Genomic DNA, 18,044 nt, shown 5'->3' on the forward strand with positions numbered 1-18,044 from the left:
TTTTTTTTTTTTTAAGATTAATTTATTTGAAACAGAGAACAGAGGCAGAGAGAGAGAGAGAGAGAGAGAGAGGGGTCTTTCATCTGCATGCTCACTCCCCAAATGACTGCAACGGCTGGAGCTGGGCCAGTCCAAAGCCAGGAGCCAGGAGCTTCTTCCAGGTCTCCCACGTGGGTGCAAGGGTCCAAGGACTCGGACCATCTTCCACTGCTTTCCCAGGCTTCCAGTCAAGCATCCAGGGGCCTGGGCTTTGCCAGCTGCTGCCACCCAGTGACTTCCCAGAGCCACTGGCTCATCGCTGGCATTGTCACCTGGGTCAAGGTCAGTGAAAGTTGTCTGCATTTGAGGTTTTCTGCCCCCACTTCAGAACACCAGCTTCCCCAAGTACAGGAACTCCCCCTAGGAGGGGCTCTGAGTTTCTGGGGGATGCGGACCCACTGTAAGTCATTCCTGAGAGCAGCTGTGAACCAAAACAGGTGTTCCACGTGCCGAGCAGCAGAGGGAGGCCCCCCAGCCTGAGGTGGGGTCCCTGCGGGCAGAGGCCTGTCTCTCCATCTGCAGTCACACGGCGCACCAGGTGACCCAGAGTGCACCTGAGCGTCTTCCGTGGGAAAGAAAGCTCAGCCACAGGGTCTGCGGCTGCAGGGGAGAAGACAGACAGGTCCCTGCCCTGGGACGTGAAGTCTGGGGCTCCGTTCACAAAAACAACAGAGCCAGGCCAGGCTCCGTGTTTGACTTGTGTTTGCCACTAGAGGGCAGCTCGCACTTCCCAGAGAAAACAAATCGACACTTGGCAAAAGACTGAGAGGCCCTCTGCAGATTAGAAAGGAACGCATTTAGCCCTGGCCTGCGGGGCGCACAGTCCTCAGGGAACACGTTACACAAGGGAACACCCTGTGGATGGACAATGAGAACCTGGCACGGTCGCTGCCCAGGGGCCTGCGAAAGACCTCAGCGGGCTAAAACCTTCAGGACAGAGACAGCCACTGGCAAGAACCACTGGAGATTCAGGAAGAAGCGGGGTTGGAATCCTGGCCAGAGGGTGGGAGTGTCCAGGAAGAGGGGAACCCCAGCTCCAGAGGCCCCAAGGCAGGAAGGGAGGGTGGTGTGTCCCTGAAACACGGACAAGTCCTTGAGACCTCAGCGTGGAGTACGAGGGGACAAGTGGCCCGAGATGAGGTTCTGAGGCCTCATAATCAGTTCAGGTTTTAATGTGCACACCATGGGAACCTTGATGGGCTTCGAGGAAGAAAAGAGGGGGCTGGGCTGATGCTCATGGAAGAGCACGCTCAGTGCTGCACGGAGAACCATTACAGAAGGGCTTTAGCACTTGGGCACCACGTAGAGTATGTAAAACTAACAGGAACACCCCGTGTTTTCTCAGTGCTCTCTGGTCTACAAAGGAAATTTCTTACGACGCCCTGCCCTCCCCCTGCCCCTTTCCCAACTTTACTATGATGTTTTCTCATTTTATCCAACTCACTGAGTCCTCACGAAGTGCCCGAAGTCAGAGGATCATCAGTCAGTAGCGGAGTCTGGATTCCAACTAACCTCAACCCGACTTCCAGTCCAGGGCATTTTAAATTTTACTGTGGCAATATGGTTAAGCCCACGTGTGTGTGTGTGTGTGTGCATGCACACACACACACACGAGTACTTCAAAAAGATCGTGTGAAAATGGAATGAAAAGATAAATTTATCTTGGTGCCAACAAATTTTGAAATCCACATGTAGTTTTTTTCTAATATGCATTTTCAAAAGAAAACTCCTATTTGTCAGCACACATCATGTAAATTGTCATGTAAAATTGTCCCCATATCCTAGTCTTTGAAATTCTTCAGAAGGAGACCAGGCATTTTTCTGGGGAATAAACCAGAGGATGGAAGACTTTTCTCTCTGTCTCTCCCTCTGTTTGTAACTCTACCTAAAAATTAAATAAATAAAATATTTTTTTAAAAAAGGAAAAATTCAAACCGTCAATTATCAAATGGACAAAATACATAAACACGCATCTCACAGGTGGCAAATAAACCCATGAAAAAATATTGATCATCATTAAGCACTGGAGAAAGAATGAGACACCACCACACACCCAACAGAATGGCTAAAATTTCTTAAAATGAGGGCCGGTGTTGTGGTGCAGAAGGTTAAGCCACCACCTATAATGCCAGCATCTTATATGACCACCAGTTTGAGTCCCAGGTGCTCCACTTCCAATTCACCTCTCTGCTAATCTGCCCACAAAGGCCATGGATGATGGCCCAAGTGCTGGGACTCCTGGCACTCTTGTGGGAAACCTGGACAGAGTTCCTGGCTCCTGATTTAGCCAGGCCCAGCCTCAGCTGTCACTGCCATTTGGGGAGTAAACCAGTGGATGGAACGTCAATCTTTCTCTCTCCCTGACTCTGTCTCTCTCTCTCTCTCTCCCTGACTCTCTCTCTCTCTCTCTCTCTGATTTTTCAAATAAATAAATCTTTTTAAAAAATATTTAAGTGAAAACACCAAAATGCCAGTGAGGATACAGAGGAATTCAGATCACTTAGACTTTTGGTGGGACTATAAAATGATATGGCTACTCTGGAAATCAGTTGGGCACTTTCTTGAAAAAAGTGAAACACACAGGGGCTGGCATTGTGGCATATCAGGTTAAGCCTCTTCCTGCAGCACCTGCAATTCTATATGGGCACCAGTTCTAGTCCCAGCTGCTCCTCTTCCAGTCCAGCTCTCTGCTTTGGCCTGGGAAAGCAGCAGAAGATGGCCTAAGTGCTTGGGCCCCTGCGCCTTCACGGGAGACCCAGAAGAAGCTCCTGGCTCCTAGCTCCTAGCTCCTGGCTCCTGGCTCATGGCTTTGGATCGGCCCAGCTCCAGCCATTGTGCCATCTGGGGAGTGAACCAGTAGATAAAAGACCTTTCTCTCCCTCTGTCTGTAACTCTACTTCTCAAATAAATAAAATAAAATCTTAAACACACACACACACACACACACACACACAACTACCATATGACCTCCAGCCTCAGTCCTGGGCTTTTATCCCTGAGAGGTGAAAATTATGTCCATGTGATCACCATTCATAAATGTTTTTGGGCACTTTTTTCATAACAGCCCAAAGCTGGAAAGAATCCAGATGACCTTCAACAAGTGAATGGTTAAATTAGCTTTGAGGGGCTGGTGCTGTGGCACAGTGGGTTAAAGCCCTGGCCTGCAGCACCAGCATCCCATATGGGCACCAGTTCGAGTCCTGGCTGCTCCACTTCTGATCCAGCTCCATGCTAATGCTCCTGGGAAAGCAGTGGAAGATGACCAAGTGCTTGGGCCCTTGCACCAAGGCCCTTGGACCTAGAAGAAGCTCCTGGCTCCTGGCTTCAGATCGCCTCAGCTCCAGCCATTGCAACCATTTGGGAAATGAACCTGTGGATAGAAGACCTCTCTCTCTCTCTCTCTCTCTCCCCCCACCTCCCTCCCTCCCCCTCCCCCTCCCCCTCCCTCTCCTTCTCTCTGTAACTGTCTTTCAAATAAATAAAATAAATCTTAGAAAAAAAATCTGGATACCCCCATACTGTGGGACAGAGTTCTCCAGAGCAGTATCTTCCAACTCAAATCTACTCTGTGAAGATGTTAACCATAACTACAAAATACTGTGCTTTCACAGCAATACCTAGGTTAGTGTTTAATTGAATAACTGAGTACTAAAGCCTAACCATGTTGACACTTAACACTAACCATCCCACCTACCACACTCAGCAATTCAAAGGTGCAAAGAACTGATCTACTATGTGTAACATCTGGGGTGACTCTCCAGAGAATCTTGTTAGCTTGGAAAAAAGTGAATCCCAAAAGACCTTGGGCCCCTTCACCCATGTTGGAGACCTGGAGGAAGCTCCTGGCTTCAGATCAGCCCAGCTCCAGGCATTGCAGCCATTTGGGGAATGAACCAACAGAGAGAAGACCTCTCTCTCTCTCTTTCTCTCTCTCTCTCCTCTCTCTCTCTTTCTCTCTGCCTATGCCTCTCTATAACTCTTCCTTTCAAATAAATAAAAAAAAATCTTTAAAAAAATCTCAACAGGAGGGATCCTTGTGATATTGGAACTGACCAGTGTCTGAACAGTGGTGTTGGATATGAAAATGAAATTGTGGAGGACTTAATATACACATGAACAATGAGCACAAATGGGATTAGAGAAATCTAACTTGGGTAGTCAATATCACAGGATGACATATACCAAATTATACTATATATGAAATATATAGTAGTATATATTAGTGTATACTATACTATATATATACCATGTTATATATGGGTACTATATATAAAGTATAATATATATATACCTATCCAATCTCACAATTCCAAAAACATACAGACTGTTATTCTCAGTACTAGCCCAGCACCCAATTTCCTGCTATGTATTTCAAGATCAGTAGGTCTAAATCTGAGTTTGTCAATCTCCCAAACTTGACCTTCAACCAGGATTCTCCACTAGAATAACTAACATGACTATCTATCTGGTTTCTAAAGAAAGAAACAGAAATGTTACCTGTCTCCATCCAATCCATCAGCAAGTCATGTCAATCCATCCTCCAAAGCATACGCCAAATTCTTGACTCTCACTGCTTCTCCACAACCATCACCCTAATCCAAGCTACAAGCATCTTTTGAGTGGGCAATTGCAATCACTTCCTGACGGTCTCTCTCCTTTAACTCTCCCTTTGCCCACAATCCAATCTTCCTAAAGAATCACCTTCCATGAGTTGTACTGCGCTTAGGTTACAACCCTAGAACCCATCGTTTGGCCCAGTCTGAGTCCCACTGTCCCAGACCCCTGTGGACCTCTTGCTTACCAACCATGCTCTGTCCCTCCAATGTGCTAAGCTCCTGCTCCTTGGAATCCTCATCCACATGCTGTTCCATCTGCCTGCTATGCCCTTCCCACCAAATGTTTCTGAGAAGTCTTTCCTTGCTCACGGCAGAATAGGCATCTCTGCCTCCCCAGTCTAAAGCAAGGGTGTGCCGTTGTGCTGTCATAGCCCCTGCGTTTTTCCTAAGTAGCACATCTTAGAATTAGTGCTTCTCTCAGATATTCCTGCCTCCCTTTAAACTGTGAGTTCCATCATGTCTGCTTTCTTATTCTATGTCCCAGTGCCTCACACAGCATCTGACACACACTGAGTGCTCACAGAATGTTTGTAGAAGTCATCAGTAAAACGATCAGGATGCAGGTATTCATGCCACCAGCACCAGACCCTCAGCCACGCCTTCATAGCAATTTCCTGTCCCCCCTTGCACCTCTCGTGTTCTCTGATTTCCAAGGCTTTCAATGACCACTGCCTCATCAGTGCCTGGAACCTGGCTGGAATCTAATGCGTATTTACTGAGCGGATGAAAGATTGTGACAGTTATGACAGTTATGACATTGCCAGGGCAGGTAACAGCATCTTGGCCCTGCTGCCCAATGGCTCTGCCCTTGAGTTCCCATTTGTATTCCTGGGCACTCTGCTGAGAGCCTGGGGGCTGGAGGTTGGTGACAGGGGCAGGAACCATAGTCTCCTCCAAGCTGGAAGTAGGACAGGCACAGCTTCCTCTCAATCAGAGACTGAGTTCATGGGTACCATTAGTCCAGTCCACCTCCCTGTAATACGGTCTCTGTTCTTAGTCATTAGGTCATTACCTCCACCCTGACCCATTAATTCCAACAGGCCCGTTACCAGGGCAACCAGAATCTTCATGTCCAGGGAAGGGTTGGGGTGGAAGTGGGCCAGAGAAAGGGAGAGGGGTCCTGGATATTTCTCTGATTTTCCATAAGTTTTGTCTGATTGCAAGAAAATAACACTCACACCTCAGACAGGTCACTTTCACAAGGTCATGGGCCTCAGTTTCCAAGTGAAAAATGAAGAGTTTGAACTAAATGAGGGTCTCTCAAAATCAGCTCCAAACATCCCAACAAGAAATCCCAGGAGTAATTGAGGGCTATGGGGCGCTGTACCCCCATTCCTCCTTCACCCAGAGCAAATCTACTGTTATCTGCCTTTAATTTTGTCTTTAATTTCCTTAGAAACATAGACAGGCCTCTCTATTGTCAAGTACGCAGTCAATACCTCTCCTAATTTCAGTTTCCTTCCCCTACCGCCAGAGTAACCTCTTGGTTAGAAAGGGTTTTTTCCTTATGCACTATCAGTGCATATTCACATACACTATATATAGCATCGATGCCTGTGTGTAGGCTAGATCCTTGAAAGCAGACAGTACTCATGTGTGTGAGTTCTTTTAGCTTTTTAAGTAAGTACAGTTTTGACAACCTACTCATCAGCTCTCTATTTCAGCATATATCTTGGAGATTGCCCATCTTAGTGTCTACAATTCTAGCTCAGCCTTTTATATCTGTTAAAAATGTCTTTCTCAGGCTGGTACTGTAGCGTAGCAGGTAAAGCCACTGTCTGCAGTGCCGGCATCCTGTATGAGTGCCGGTTCAAGTCCTGGCTGCTCCATTTCCGATCCAGCTCTCTGCTGTAGAAGATGGCCCAAGTGCTTGGACCCTGCACCTGTGTGGAAGACCTGAAAGAAGCTCTGGGCTCCTGGTTTCCACCTGGCCCAGCTCCAGCCGTTGAGGCAATTTGGGGAGTGAACCGGCAGATAGAAATCCGTAAGTCTCTCTCTCCCTCTCTCTCTCTCTCTGTAACTCTGCCTTTCAAAGAAAAACATAAATCTTAAAAAAAAAAAGTCCTTCTCTATCTCTCTGTCTTGCTCTCTCTCCCCACCTCCACCATCCCTTTCAAAAAATAGATAACATCTTTAAAAATAGCAGAGAATAGGCATTTGCAGTGCAGCAGGTTAAACCACTGCTTGTGTGGAAGATGGCCTAAACACTTGGGCTCCTGCACTTGCGTGGGAGACCATGTGGAATCTCCTGGCTCCTAGCTTCAACCTGGCCCAGCTTCAGCCACTGTGGCCACTTGAGGAGTAAATCAGCAGTTGGAAGACCTTTCTGTCTCTCCCTCTCACTATCTGTAACTCTATCTCTCAAATAAATAAAATATTTTTAAAAGATTTATTTTATTTATTTGAAAGTCAGAGTTACAGAGAGAGGAGAGACAGAGAGAAAAGCCCACTGGTTTACTTCCCAGATGGCCACAATGGCTGGAGCTGCGCCGATCTGAAGCCAGAAGCCAGGAGCTTCTTCTGGGTCTCCCACATGGTGCAGGGGCCCAAGGACCTGGGCCACCTTCTACTGCTATCCCAGGCCATAGCAGAGAGCTGGATCAGAAGAGGAGCAGCTGGGACTAGAACTGGCGCCCATATGGGATACCACTGCTTCAGGCCGGGGTGTTAGCCTGCTGCGCCACAGCGCCCGCTCCTAAATAAAATATTTTTTAAAAAACACACACACACTGCTTGTAAGGCCTGAATCCCATAGTAGAAGGCCTGGTTTGAGTCCCAGCCATGCTGCTTCTAATCCAGATCTTTGCTAACATGCTTGGGAAGCAGCAAACAATGGTTCAAGTACCTGAGTCCATGTGTATGGAGTTCCTGGCTTCTGGCTTCTGGCTTCAGCCTGGCCCAGTCCAGCTATTGTGACCATTTGGGGAAGGAACCAGCAGACAGACCTCTTTTCTGATGTCTCTCCTCTCTGTGTCACTCTGCATTTCCAATAAATAAGTAAAATCCTTTTAAAAAGTGTCTTTATTGAGGTACAACACACCATAAAGTACACTAATCTTTCTTTTTTTGCTATTTGCCTTTCATTATTTTTAACGGTCACTTTTACAAGTGACTTTATTGCCAATGCTCTGAAATAAATCAATAAAACATTTCCCACTTCCCTGTAGTTGCTAGCTTTTCCTTCATGGGTTTCCAAACCAGAAAACCACAGCAATCACATGTGAAGATTTAATAGATAATAAAAGGAATCACTCATTCAAGGTGAATGTCATTGTTACATGCTGACTCAGACTCAGAATTTCATCTGACTTTTGAGTGTGTATCTCAAAAACACCAACAAAAAAAAGAAAAAGAAAAGAAAAGAAAAGAAAAGAAAAGAAAAGAAAAGAAAAGAAATCCAAGCAGAGAGTGTTTCGGTCATCCTCAGAGGGTGAGGTGTCCCCCTCCGCAGTGCAGTGTCCATTTGCTTCCTGCCAGCGCTGCACAGTTCTTCCTGTGGAGACCTGAGCTCTCTGGCCTCGTATTTCCCCTCTGGATTGGCAGCTGTCTTGATGATTTGCCCCTTAATCTGGCCCCAGATCGAATTTCATGGATAAAAAGATAAGAGGAGGCATCAAAGAGAAAAATCATTCACTGATTGGACAAAGTGGTGGCCAAAATAGCAACATTTTCCTAAATCTGCAAACAAGATCCACAGTTCAAGGCTGCAGGATCCGGGACAGCCCAGTGAGAAGAGGATGAGAGAGACTTACGCTCTTTGTATATCTCACCCAGGTTGCTGAGATTCTGGAAACATCCACAGAGTCAACCTCTTTGCTATCGAGTGGTAAGCAACAAGAACAAAAAGCATCTTGGAGGTATGTGGTGGTACCTGCACAAGAAAACAACAGAACAGGGCTCTAGAGAGACAGGACCCAGGGAAGCTCTGGGTTTTAAGGGTGCAGTCTCTTTGATCATTCCTTCAGGGTGATATCATTCTCCATCCTTGGTTCACAAGATCAAGATTCAGACTCCTAGTGGATTTCAACCAGCCAAGGTCAGATGTCACACAGCTGGGAGCAAGCCAGCACTTTGATAGCCCCCCTGGCTCCCATGGATAGACAGAGTTTGCAAAACATTCCTTGTGACTAATAATTTAAATTCGTTCTTTCAGGAGCCTCCATTTGCATAGCTTCGAAGTTAGGCAGAGTTGTGTATTCACGGCAATACTAAAACAGTTACAGAAAAGAGAGAAATAAAGGCTGTGTTGTTATCATCAGTAGGGAAAATGTGTGCTGGAAAGCAAAAAAAAAAAAAAAAAAAAAAAAAAAAAAAAAAAAAGACAACCAGTGCTCATGCTCATTCTGTTAATCAACTGTTTGACAAATATTAACTGACATCAGTGCCCAGTAAGCATTGAGTAGAGGAAGAAAAAGGAGGTGTTGGGGAGAGAAAGGAGAAGGGGGTGGTGCTATGGCATAGTAGGTTAGGCCTCGGCTTGCAGTGCCTGCATCCCATATGGTTACCAGTTCGAGTCCCAGCTGCTCCACTTCCAATCCAGCTCCCTGCTGATGGCCTGGGAAGGCAGTGGAGGATGATCCAGGTGCTTGGGCCCCTGCATCCACCTGGGGGACCTGGAGAAGCTCCTGGCTCCTGGCTTTGTAACAGCCCAGCTCCAGACATTGCGGCATTTTGGGGAGTGAAGCAGCAAATGGAAGTCCTCTCTCCGTGTCTCCCTCTCTCTGTCTGTAACTCTGCCTCTCAAATAAATAAATAAATCTAAAGAAGAAGGAGGAGGAAGAGGAGAGGAAGAGGGAGAAGAAGGAAAAGGAGGAGGAGGGAGAGCCACGGAAGGCCTGGTGGACCGGGCGGGAGGGGCTGTGTGGGAGTGCAGGCTTCTCCATGCTGTCTTCTGCCTCAATGATCCTATGTCAGCTGGAAACAGTCCCAGTGGTGAGCCTGGCCTCTGCCCCAGCACGTGTGGAAGATCTCTCTGCTACTGGACATTCCCTTGGGTTTTCTCTGATCTTAAGAAAATAACATTGCCATAAAATAGTCTCATATTACCCATGCACACAACGTCAGACCTGTGATGTAGGACTGCCCTTTTTCCAGGTTCCACTTGTTTTGCTCCAAACATACAAACCTCTTCTTGTGTTTCCCCGTTCTTGTCCTGAAAGTTTCCCCATATCATACCCTAACAGTGGCTCTGATCATACTTCTTTAAGCCTCTGCTTTCTTAGGACATGGCGGAGCATGCACACAGGGAACCCACAGCAAAGAACTTCATGTTGTGCAAGCCAAGCATGTGGTAAGCAAGGGAGATCTAACTGGCAGGATCGAAGAAACCAGAGCAACACCAGAACTTGGGTTAATAAGAGCCCTTTTGGAAGCAAGAGGTCCCACAGACACTGAAATCTGGAATTAAAATTAAAATTAAAATCTGGCCTGATTTCAAGCCTCTCCAATCAAGATCTGCCTTGCCTCAGCAAGCATTTGGTGCGATGGTTAAGATGTCCAGTTGGGGCGCTCTCTTCTCATGTTCAAGTGTCTGGTTCCGGCCCTGCAGTGCTCCCAACTCCAGCTTGCTGTTAATGCACACCCTGGGATGCACAGCAGGTGATGGTTCAAGTACTTGGGTTCACACACATGAGAGATCCGGTACGGCACTTGGGGAGTGAACCAGTAGATCTAAAATTTCTCTCTCTACCTTTCAAATAAATAAACAAAACTGTGAATAAAGATTTGCTTTGCCTGGCATTTCTGCATACCAGCTTTTTCCTACTTAATCATAAGGTTTCCCCCCAGCCAGTCAAGGAGGCAGATTTAAGGCCCATTCCTCTGCCTTCTTATCCACAAGGAATAGTAACCAAGCCTCTGTCTCCCAGGGGCCTGGCCTCCCAGAGCATCTACATGCTGGGCAGACTCCCTAGGACATCTGCACAGAACAGACTTAAAACAAAAAACATGAAACTATAGAAAAGCAGAATGGAGAATACTTTAAAACTCAGAATATTCCTCCTGTCTTTCTTGTTTGAAATATATTTGAAAAACAACCTAAGGGGGCCGGCACTGTGGCTCACTTGGTTAATCCTCCGCTTACGGCGCCAGCATCCCATATGGGCACCAGTTCTAGTCCCAGTTGCTCCTCTTCCAGTCCAGCTTTCTGCTGTGGCCTGGGAGGGCAGTGGAGGATGGCCCAAGTGCTTGGGCGCCTGCACCCGCATGGGAAACCAGAAGGAGGTACCTGGTTCCTGGCTTCAAATCGACGTAGCTCCAGCCATAGCAGCCATTTGGGGGGTGAACCAACGGAAGGAAGACCTTTATCTCTGTCTCTCTCACTTTCTATCTGTAAAAAACAAAAAACAAACAAACAAACAAACAAAAAACCTAGGGACTGGTGCTGCGGGGTAGCAGGTTAAGCTGCCATCTTCAATGCCCACATCCCATATGAGCACTGATTCAAGTCCCAGGTTTCTCCACTTCTGATCCAGCTCCCTGATAATGCACCTGGGAAAGCAGCAGAGGATGGCCCCAGTGCTTGGGCCCCTGCACACACATAGGAAACCTAGAAGAAGCTCTGGGCTCTTGGTTTCGACCTTACTCAGCTCTAGCCATTGTGGCCATTTGAGAAGTGAACTGGTGGATGAAGATCTGTCTCCACTCTATAATTCTGCCTTTCAAATAAATAAATAAATCTTTTTAAAAAAAATTAACATAGCTTAAATTATGCAACATACAGGTTTTATGGCCTGTTTTTCTTACTTACAATAAACACTTTTCCTATGTCAAGAAAATTCTTCAAAAACATAATTTTGTACACTATTTCATCTTATAACCACATTAAAACTCATTAATGGTTAAGAGTTGGGGGTTGCCAAACTCAGAAGAATTTGGGTTCAACTCTTGGGTCAGCCAGTTAGCTATTGATTCTAGGCAAGTATCATCAATGGGTCTCGGATTCCCCAACCACATGGAGATAATATTGTCCCCACTCTCCTGGGCTGTAAGGAGGATTAAATGAGAAGATAACTTAAAGTGCTTGGCAGAGGGCATGCCCAAAATTAGCATCCCTAAATTTTCACTGGTGTTACCTAATTTTTTTTTCTTTCACATTTTTTCAAATGTAAATGGCAATCTGCTGCCTGCAAAGCCAGCTTTCCATATGGGCATTGGTTCAAGTCCTGGCTGTTCCACTTCCCATCCAGCTCCCTGCTGATGCACCTGGGAAAACCAGAGGAAGATGGCCTAAGTCCTTGAACTCCTGCACACACGTGGGAGACTTGGATGAAACTCCTGGCTTCATGCTGTCTCAGCCCCGGCCATTGCGGCCATCTGGGGAATGAACCAGTGGATGGAAGATCTCTCTATATTTCCCTCTCTCTCTCTCTCTGTAACTCTGTCTTGCAAATAAATAGAAATAAATCTGTAAAATAAAAGAAAATCCCCCCAAGATTTTCCTTTGATTAGAATTCCCAGGTATATAAAATGGATGCAACTGGAAATTATACTTAGTAAAATAAGCCAGTCCCAAAGAGACAGATACCATATGTTTTCCCTAATGTGGTAACTAACAGAATATCTAAAATGTACTATATAGGAGTGAAATTGACATTTTGAGTTCAATGATTGTTTATAGCCCTTGTCTCTACTGTCATATTTTTTGTTGAACTCTTTATTAGTGTAGGGTTAATCTTATCAGTGTAGGGGCCAGTGCTGTGGTGTAGTGGGTAAAGTTGCTGTCTGAAGTGCCGGCATCCCATATGGGCGCCGGTTCAAGTCCCGGCTGCTCCACTTCTCATCCAGCTCTGCTATGGCCTGGGAAAGCAGTGGAAGATGGCCCAAGGCCTTGGACCCCTGCACCTGTATGGGAGACCTGGAAGAAGCTCTTGGTTCCTGGCTTCAGGTTGGCACAGCTCCAGTCGTTGGGGCCAATTGAGGAGTGAACCAGCAAGTGGAAGACCTCTCTCTTTCTCTGCCTCTCCTGCTCTGTGTAACTCTGATTTTCAAGTAAATAAATAAATATTTAAAAAATATCTATGAGTGTAAACTGAAAATAGATCTTTGTAAAAATTAAGAGTGGGAATAGGAGAGTGAGGAGGAAGAAGGGTGGGAGCATGGTTGGGAGGGAGGGTAGGGTGGGAAGTATCACTATGTTCCTAAATCTGTATGTGAAATTTGTGTACCTTTAACAAAATCTAAAATAATTAATTAATTAAAATAAAAAACAAAGAATTCCCAGATATAAACTTTTTCAAGGTTCTCAGTAGACTCCTTTATCCAGAAGACTCAATTATTAGCAATAAGGTCTCTCCCCACCCCCCACCCGCCATCCTCTTACCATGGTATTTAAGATCTTTCATGGTGCCCTCTCCCCGGCCCCAAGATGGCCCACTCACCCACAATCCCAGAATCACAAAGCAAGAGCCCCAAAGGTACGGACACCCACCGTGTTTCTTCTGCATCTGGAGGCCTCTCAATCAGCCACATTAGATTCGTGCATTTTACCCTGTTATCTGCACGCCCTCATTTATTCGCCCACATAGAGCAATGTCAGGAACACGCATTGCCATTCTGGGCTATCATTTTAATTTCGTCTTAAAAAAAAAAGTGTGCCTGGCCCCATTAGTGTCTTTTTCAGAGAGGCCACTTTGTTTCTATGGCAACTAAGGGGTCTACTGTAATCAAATATTGAGCCCCATTAAACTGCAACCTTCACAGCCCGCCATGCCGTGTTTGCTCTGACTCCTGTTCTGTATTGTGCTGCTTTTCCTTTTATCCTGTCTCAGGCAGTCACCATTCATTTCCCCGTGAGGGGCAGAGGCTGCTCATAATGCCACTCTGGAGGGCTGAAGAATAACCGTTAAAAAAAATTATGTCCACCTCAAATGCCAAAATCAAAATGCAGGTGCCCAATTGCCCTTTTAAAAGAGCAAGCACCTCTGAGAATATTTCCCTCGATGACATTCTCATGTCATAATTGCCTCTGGTCTGACTCCAAGTTGGACTAGATCTTTCTAAGCCAATCATAACACTGTAATAACCAGCTACCGGGTAATACTATGTGCCAAGCACTGTGCTAAGTCGTTTTTGTTATTATCCATCGTCATTTAATTTTTTAATTAAATAATACACTACAAGGATCTAAGTATTTTTAAATTTTTATTTATTTATTTGAGAAGCAGAAAGACAGAAAAACAGAGACACAGAGAGCTCCCATCCCTGATTCACTCCCCCAAATCCCTAATAGCCAGGTCTGGGTCAAGCCAAAACTAGGAGCCAGGAACTCAATCCAGGTCTGCCACGTGGGTGTTAGGAACCCTACTACTTGGCCATCACTGTTATAGAACACTCCCAAAAATGGTGGGAGGAATTACTATGGAACCCTCATAACTGGGACCGGGGGCCGACGCTGTGGCATAGCAGGTAGAGCTGCCGCCTTCGGTGCTGGCATCCCATGTGGGCACCGGTTTGAGTCCCGGTTGCTCCGCTGCTGATCCAGCTCTCTGCTATGGCCTAGGAAAGGAGTAGAAGATGGCCCCTGCACCCACATGAGAGACCTGGCTCCTGGCTTCAGATTGGCACAGCTCTGGCCATTGCAGCCAGGGGAGTGAACCAGCGGATGGAAGACTCTCTCTCTCTCTCTCTCTTTCTCTCTCTCTCTCTTCCTCTCCTTCTCTCTGTGTGTAACTCTGACTTTGAAATAAATAAATAGGAGTTGGCTCCATGGCGCAGTAGGTTAATCCTCCACCTGCAGCGCCAGCATCCTATATGGCCACCAGTTCTAGACCCAGCTGCCCCTCTTCCAATCCAGCTCTCTACTATGGCCTGGGAAAGCAGTAGAAGATGGCCCACGTCCTTGGGCCTCTGCACCCGTGTGGGAGACCCAGAAGAAGCTCCTGGCTCCTGGCTCCTGGCTTCTGATCAGCACCGTTGCAGCCATTTGGGGAATGAACCAACGGAAGGAAGACCTCTCTTTCTGTCTCTCCCTCTCACTGTCTGTAACTCTACCTGTCAAATGAATAAATAAAATCTAAAAATAAATAAATAAATCTTTAAAGAAAAAAAAAGCTAGGCCCACCTGCCCAATCTGCAGCAAGCCTGTTAGTGACACCAGGGTAACTTGCAATGCACAGAGCGAAGAGTCAGGCAGCTATTGCACAATTCGCAGGCTCCCTGACAGGTCAGAGACCATGGATCTTGCAGTTTAAAGCAGGGGTTGAGTGGAACCTGACCAGCTCATGCATGGGCCTCTGATTGGTCCACAGCATGTGTGACCTTCCTTGGATTGGTTGGTGATGGGGGTCAACATGTTTCCATTGAAATGGCAAAGGTGGGCTCTGGTCTGTCTGGGCCTCTGGACATAGAGGGTATGACTCTGATCAGGGCCTCTGAGTCCCCAAAAAGTTCTCAAAGCAGAGGCTTCTCTGAGACTGCTGACTCTGAGGGTATCTGGGTATTTGTTTTCAGGGTTTTGACTCTGGCCTTTCCTTTGTGTCACTCTGCATTTATTGAGTTATTCATTACTTATTCTTTATTTATTTGAAAGGTAAAGTTACAGAGAGGCAGAGAGAGAGAGGTGGCGGGGTGGGGGCCGGAAGAGAGGTCTTCCATCCACTGGTTCACTCCCCTAGATGGCTGCATGGCCAGAGCTGCACCAATCTGAAGCCAGGAGCCAGGAACTTCTTCCAGGTCTCCCATGACAATTTGGGTCATCTTCTACTGCCTTCCCAGGCCATAGCAGAGAGCTGGATAGGATCAGAAATGGAGCAGCCGAGACTCGAACCCATGCCCACCTGGGATGCTGGTACTGCAATTGGCAACTTTACCCACTATGCCACAGTGCCAGCTCCTTCATGTCATTTTATATTCTTCCACAGATAGCTTATGCATATACAAATACATGTGGGAATAGCCCAAATCTTGCTGCTTTCGTATCTCTTGGAAATCATTCTATCGTATTTCATTCTTTCTGGGTCAGATATTATTTCACTATCTTGAAGTGCCACAGTTTGTTTAAACATGTCTGTACTACTGAACGCTGTGGGTTGTTTTTAATCTTTGGAATGATCTTGTGCAATTTTCATTTCATACGTGTACACATATGAATGCAAGATAAGCCTTAGAAGTGAAATTGCTGGGCAAAGCATAAGTTCATGTTAAATTTAAATAGCTATTGCAGAATTGTTCCCTGAGACGTCTTACCAATGCTCCTTCTCAGCAAAGACAAATGACAGTGCCCATCTGCTTATACCTTCATGTATGAGCATGAGAGAGGGGTTGCCTTGCTGAGATGAGGATTGTGCCACGGAGAGGGAGAGAAGCCCCCAGTGAGACCTGGGAAGACCCCTTGGGACCTGCAAACCTTCAGTAGACTCTTTTAAACTTATAACTGCCTCATGGCAGTGGGTTTATCCTGAAAGTGGATGAGAAGCTTCCTCTTGTTTCTAGATGATGTTAGGTGAAGTAGGGGCAGATTGTGGGAAGGAAGCGTGGGTGTGGGAGCGGCAGTCAGACAGAAACGGGAGAGAGGCTTTGGGCTCTGAGGATGGCCATTTGTGGTTCTAGTCAACTTCAGCCGCTTTCCAGGGACCAGAGGGCTACTGAGGACACCATACAGGTACAGAGCTGATGCTCTCCGGAAGACGCCTTCAGGAGGGAACTGACAGAAGTCCTCCTCTCTCCTCTTCCTAGTGATAGTTGTCGCTCCCCGTCTTCGTGGAGGAACGACACAGGACCCTGAGCTGTTTTTTTGTCTGCTCGGCCCTCCCTGGGTTTGCTGCTGGTTCTTCCCGGGTTGGCTACCGTCCCTTCCACCTCCGTGGAAGGGCGGTTCCCCCTGCCACATTCCCCACTTCCGCGGGGGAGCGGCACACCGCCGGCCGGCTCTCTCGGGGGCTGCACAGGTGTTCCCTCAGATGTTCCCCTTAGATGTTCCTGGTGCATGCCATCTCTCTCCTCCTTTATAGTCCTCCTCCGCCAATCCCAACTCGGCTGCCCACACGCCGAGTACGCTGCTCTCCTCCAATCAGGAGCAGGATCAGCTCCTGGAGGTCAGCACTCAAGTTGGCAAGAGGCAGCTGCGTAGAAGCTGTTTTCTCCTCTCCCAGCGCCATATTGTGGGAGAGCAGATGCATAGAATAAGTCTTAATTCCAGTAACTCAGTCCAGTCCGGGTTGCTCCCCACAATAGTCTCTCTAAAAAGACAGCTCAGCCTTCTTCCTGCACAAACAGTTGGTCACTGCCTTCATAAAGTCTTTGTGCCAAACGTGATATCACTTCTTTATTTTTTTAAAAAAAGATTTATTTAATTATTTGAAAGTCAGAGTTAGAAAGGGAGAGATGAGAGATCGTCCATCCACTGGTTCACTCCCCTGATGGCCACCAAAGGCTAGGAGCTGGCCAGGCCAGAGCCAGGAGCTTTATCTGAGTCTCCCACATGAGTGCAGGGGCCCATACTCTAAAGCCATCTTCTGCTGCTTTTCCCAGGCCATTACCAGAGAGCTGGATCAGAACTGGAACAGCAGGGACTTGAACCGGCGACCATATTGGATGCCGGCACTATAGGCAGCGGCTTTACCCTCTACTCCACAGAACATGCCCCATAATATCACCTCTTATTCCTAACAACTGCCCTTGCCTGAGCTGTCATGCCGTGCTACCTGCTTTGTTTTTCACTGTCACTAACATTTATTGAGTATTTATCATGGCCAGCACTACCTGGAGAGTTTCACACAGGTGATATCTTTATCACAAACCTGTTAAGTAGGCACTATTCTTCTCTCCATTTTACAGATGAAAAAACTGAGGCAGAGAACTTAAGTCATGTGCCACCATCTTCCTCACATACTGAATAACAGTAAGGGCCAGTACTGTGGCATAGTCGGTAAAGCTGCAACACCAGCATCCCATATGGACGTGGGTTCGAGTCCTGGCTGTTCCTGTTCCAATCTAGCTCCCTGCTAATGCACCTGGAAAAGCAGTGGAGGATGGCCCAAGTTCTTGGGCCCCAGCACCCACTTGGGAGACCCTGAAGAAGCTCCTGGCTTCAGATTGTCCCAGCCCTGACTGTTGTGGCCATTTGGGGAGTAAACTAAAGAATGGAAGATCTCTCACTCGCTCATACTTTCTGTAACTGTCTTTCAAATAAATCTTTTTTAATTTTTTAAAATATTAAATCTAGCGGCTGGCGCCATGGCTCACTAGGCTAATCCTCTGCCTGCAGCGCCAGCACCCCGGGTTCTAGTCTCGGTCAGGGCGCCGGATTCTGTCCCGGTTGCTCCTCTTCCAGTCCAGCTCTCTGCTGTGGCCCGGGAAGGCAGTGGAGGATGGCCCAAGTGCTTGGGCCCTGCACCCTCATGGGAGACCAGGAGGAAGCACCTGGCTCCTGGCTTTGGATCAGCATAGCGC

This window comes from Oryctolagus cuniculus, chromosome 18, assembly GCF_964237555.1.
Source record: "Oryctolagus cuniculus chromosome 18, mOryCun1.1, whole genome shotgun sequence".
Lineage (NCBI taxonomy): Eukaryota > Metazoa > Chordata > Mammalia > Lagomorpha > Leporidae > Oryctolagus > Oryctolagus cuniculus.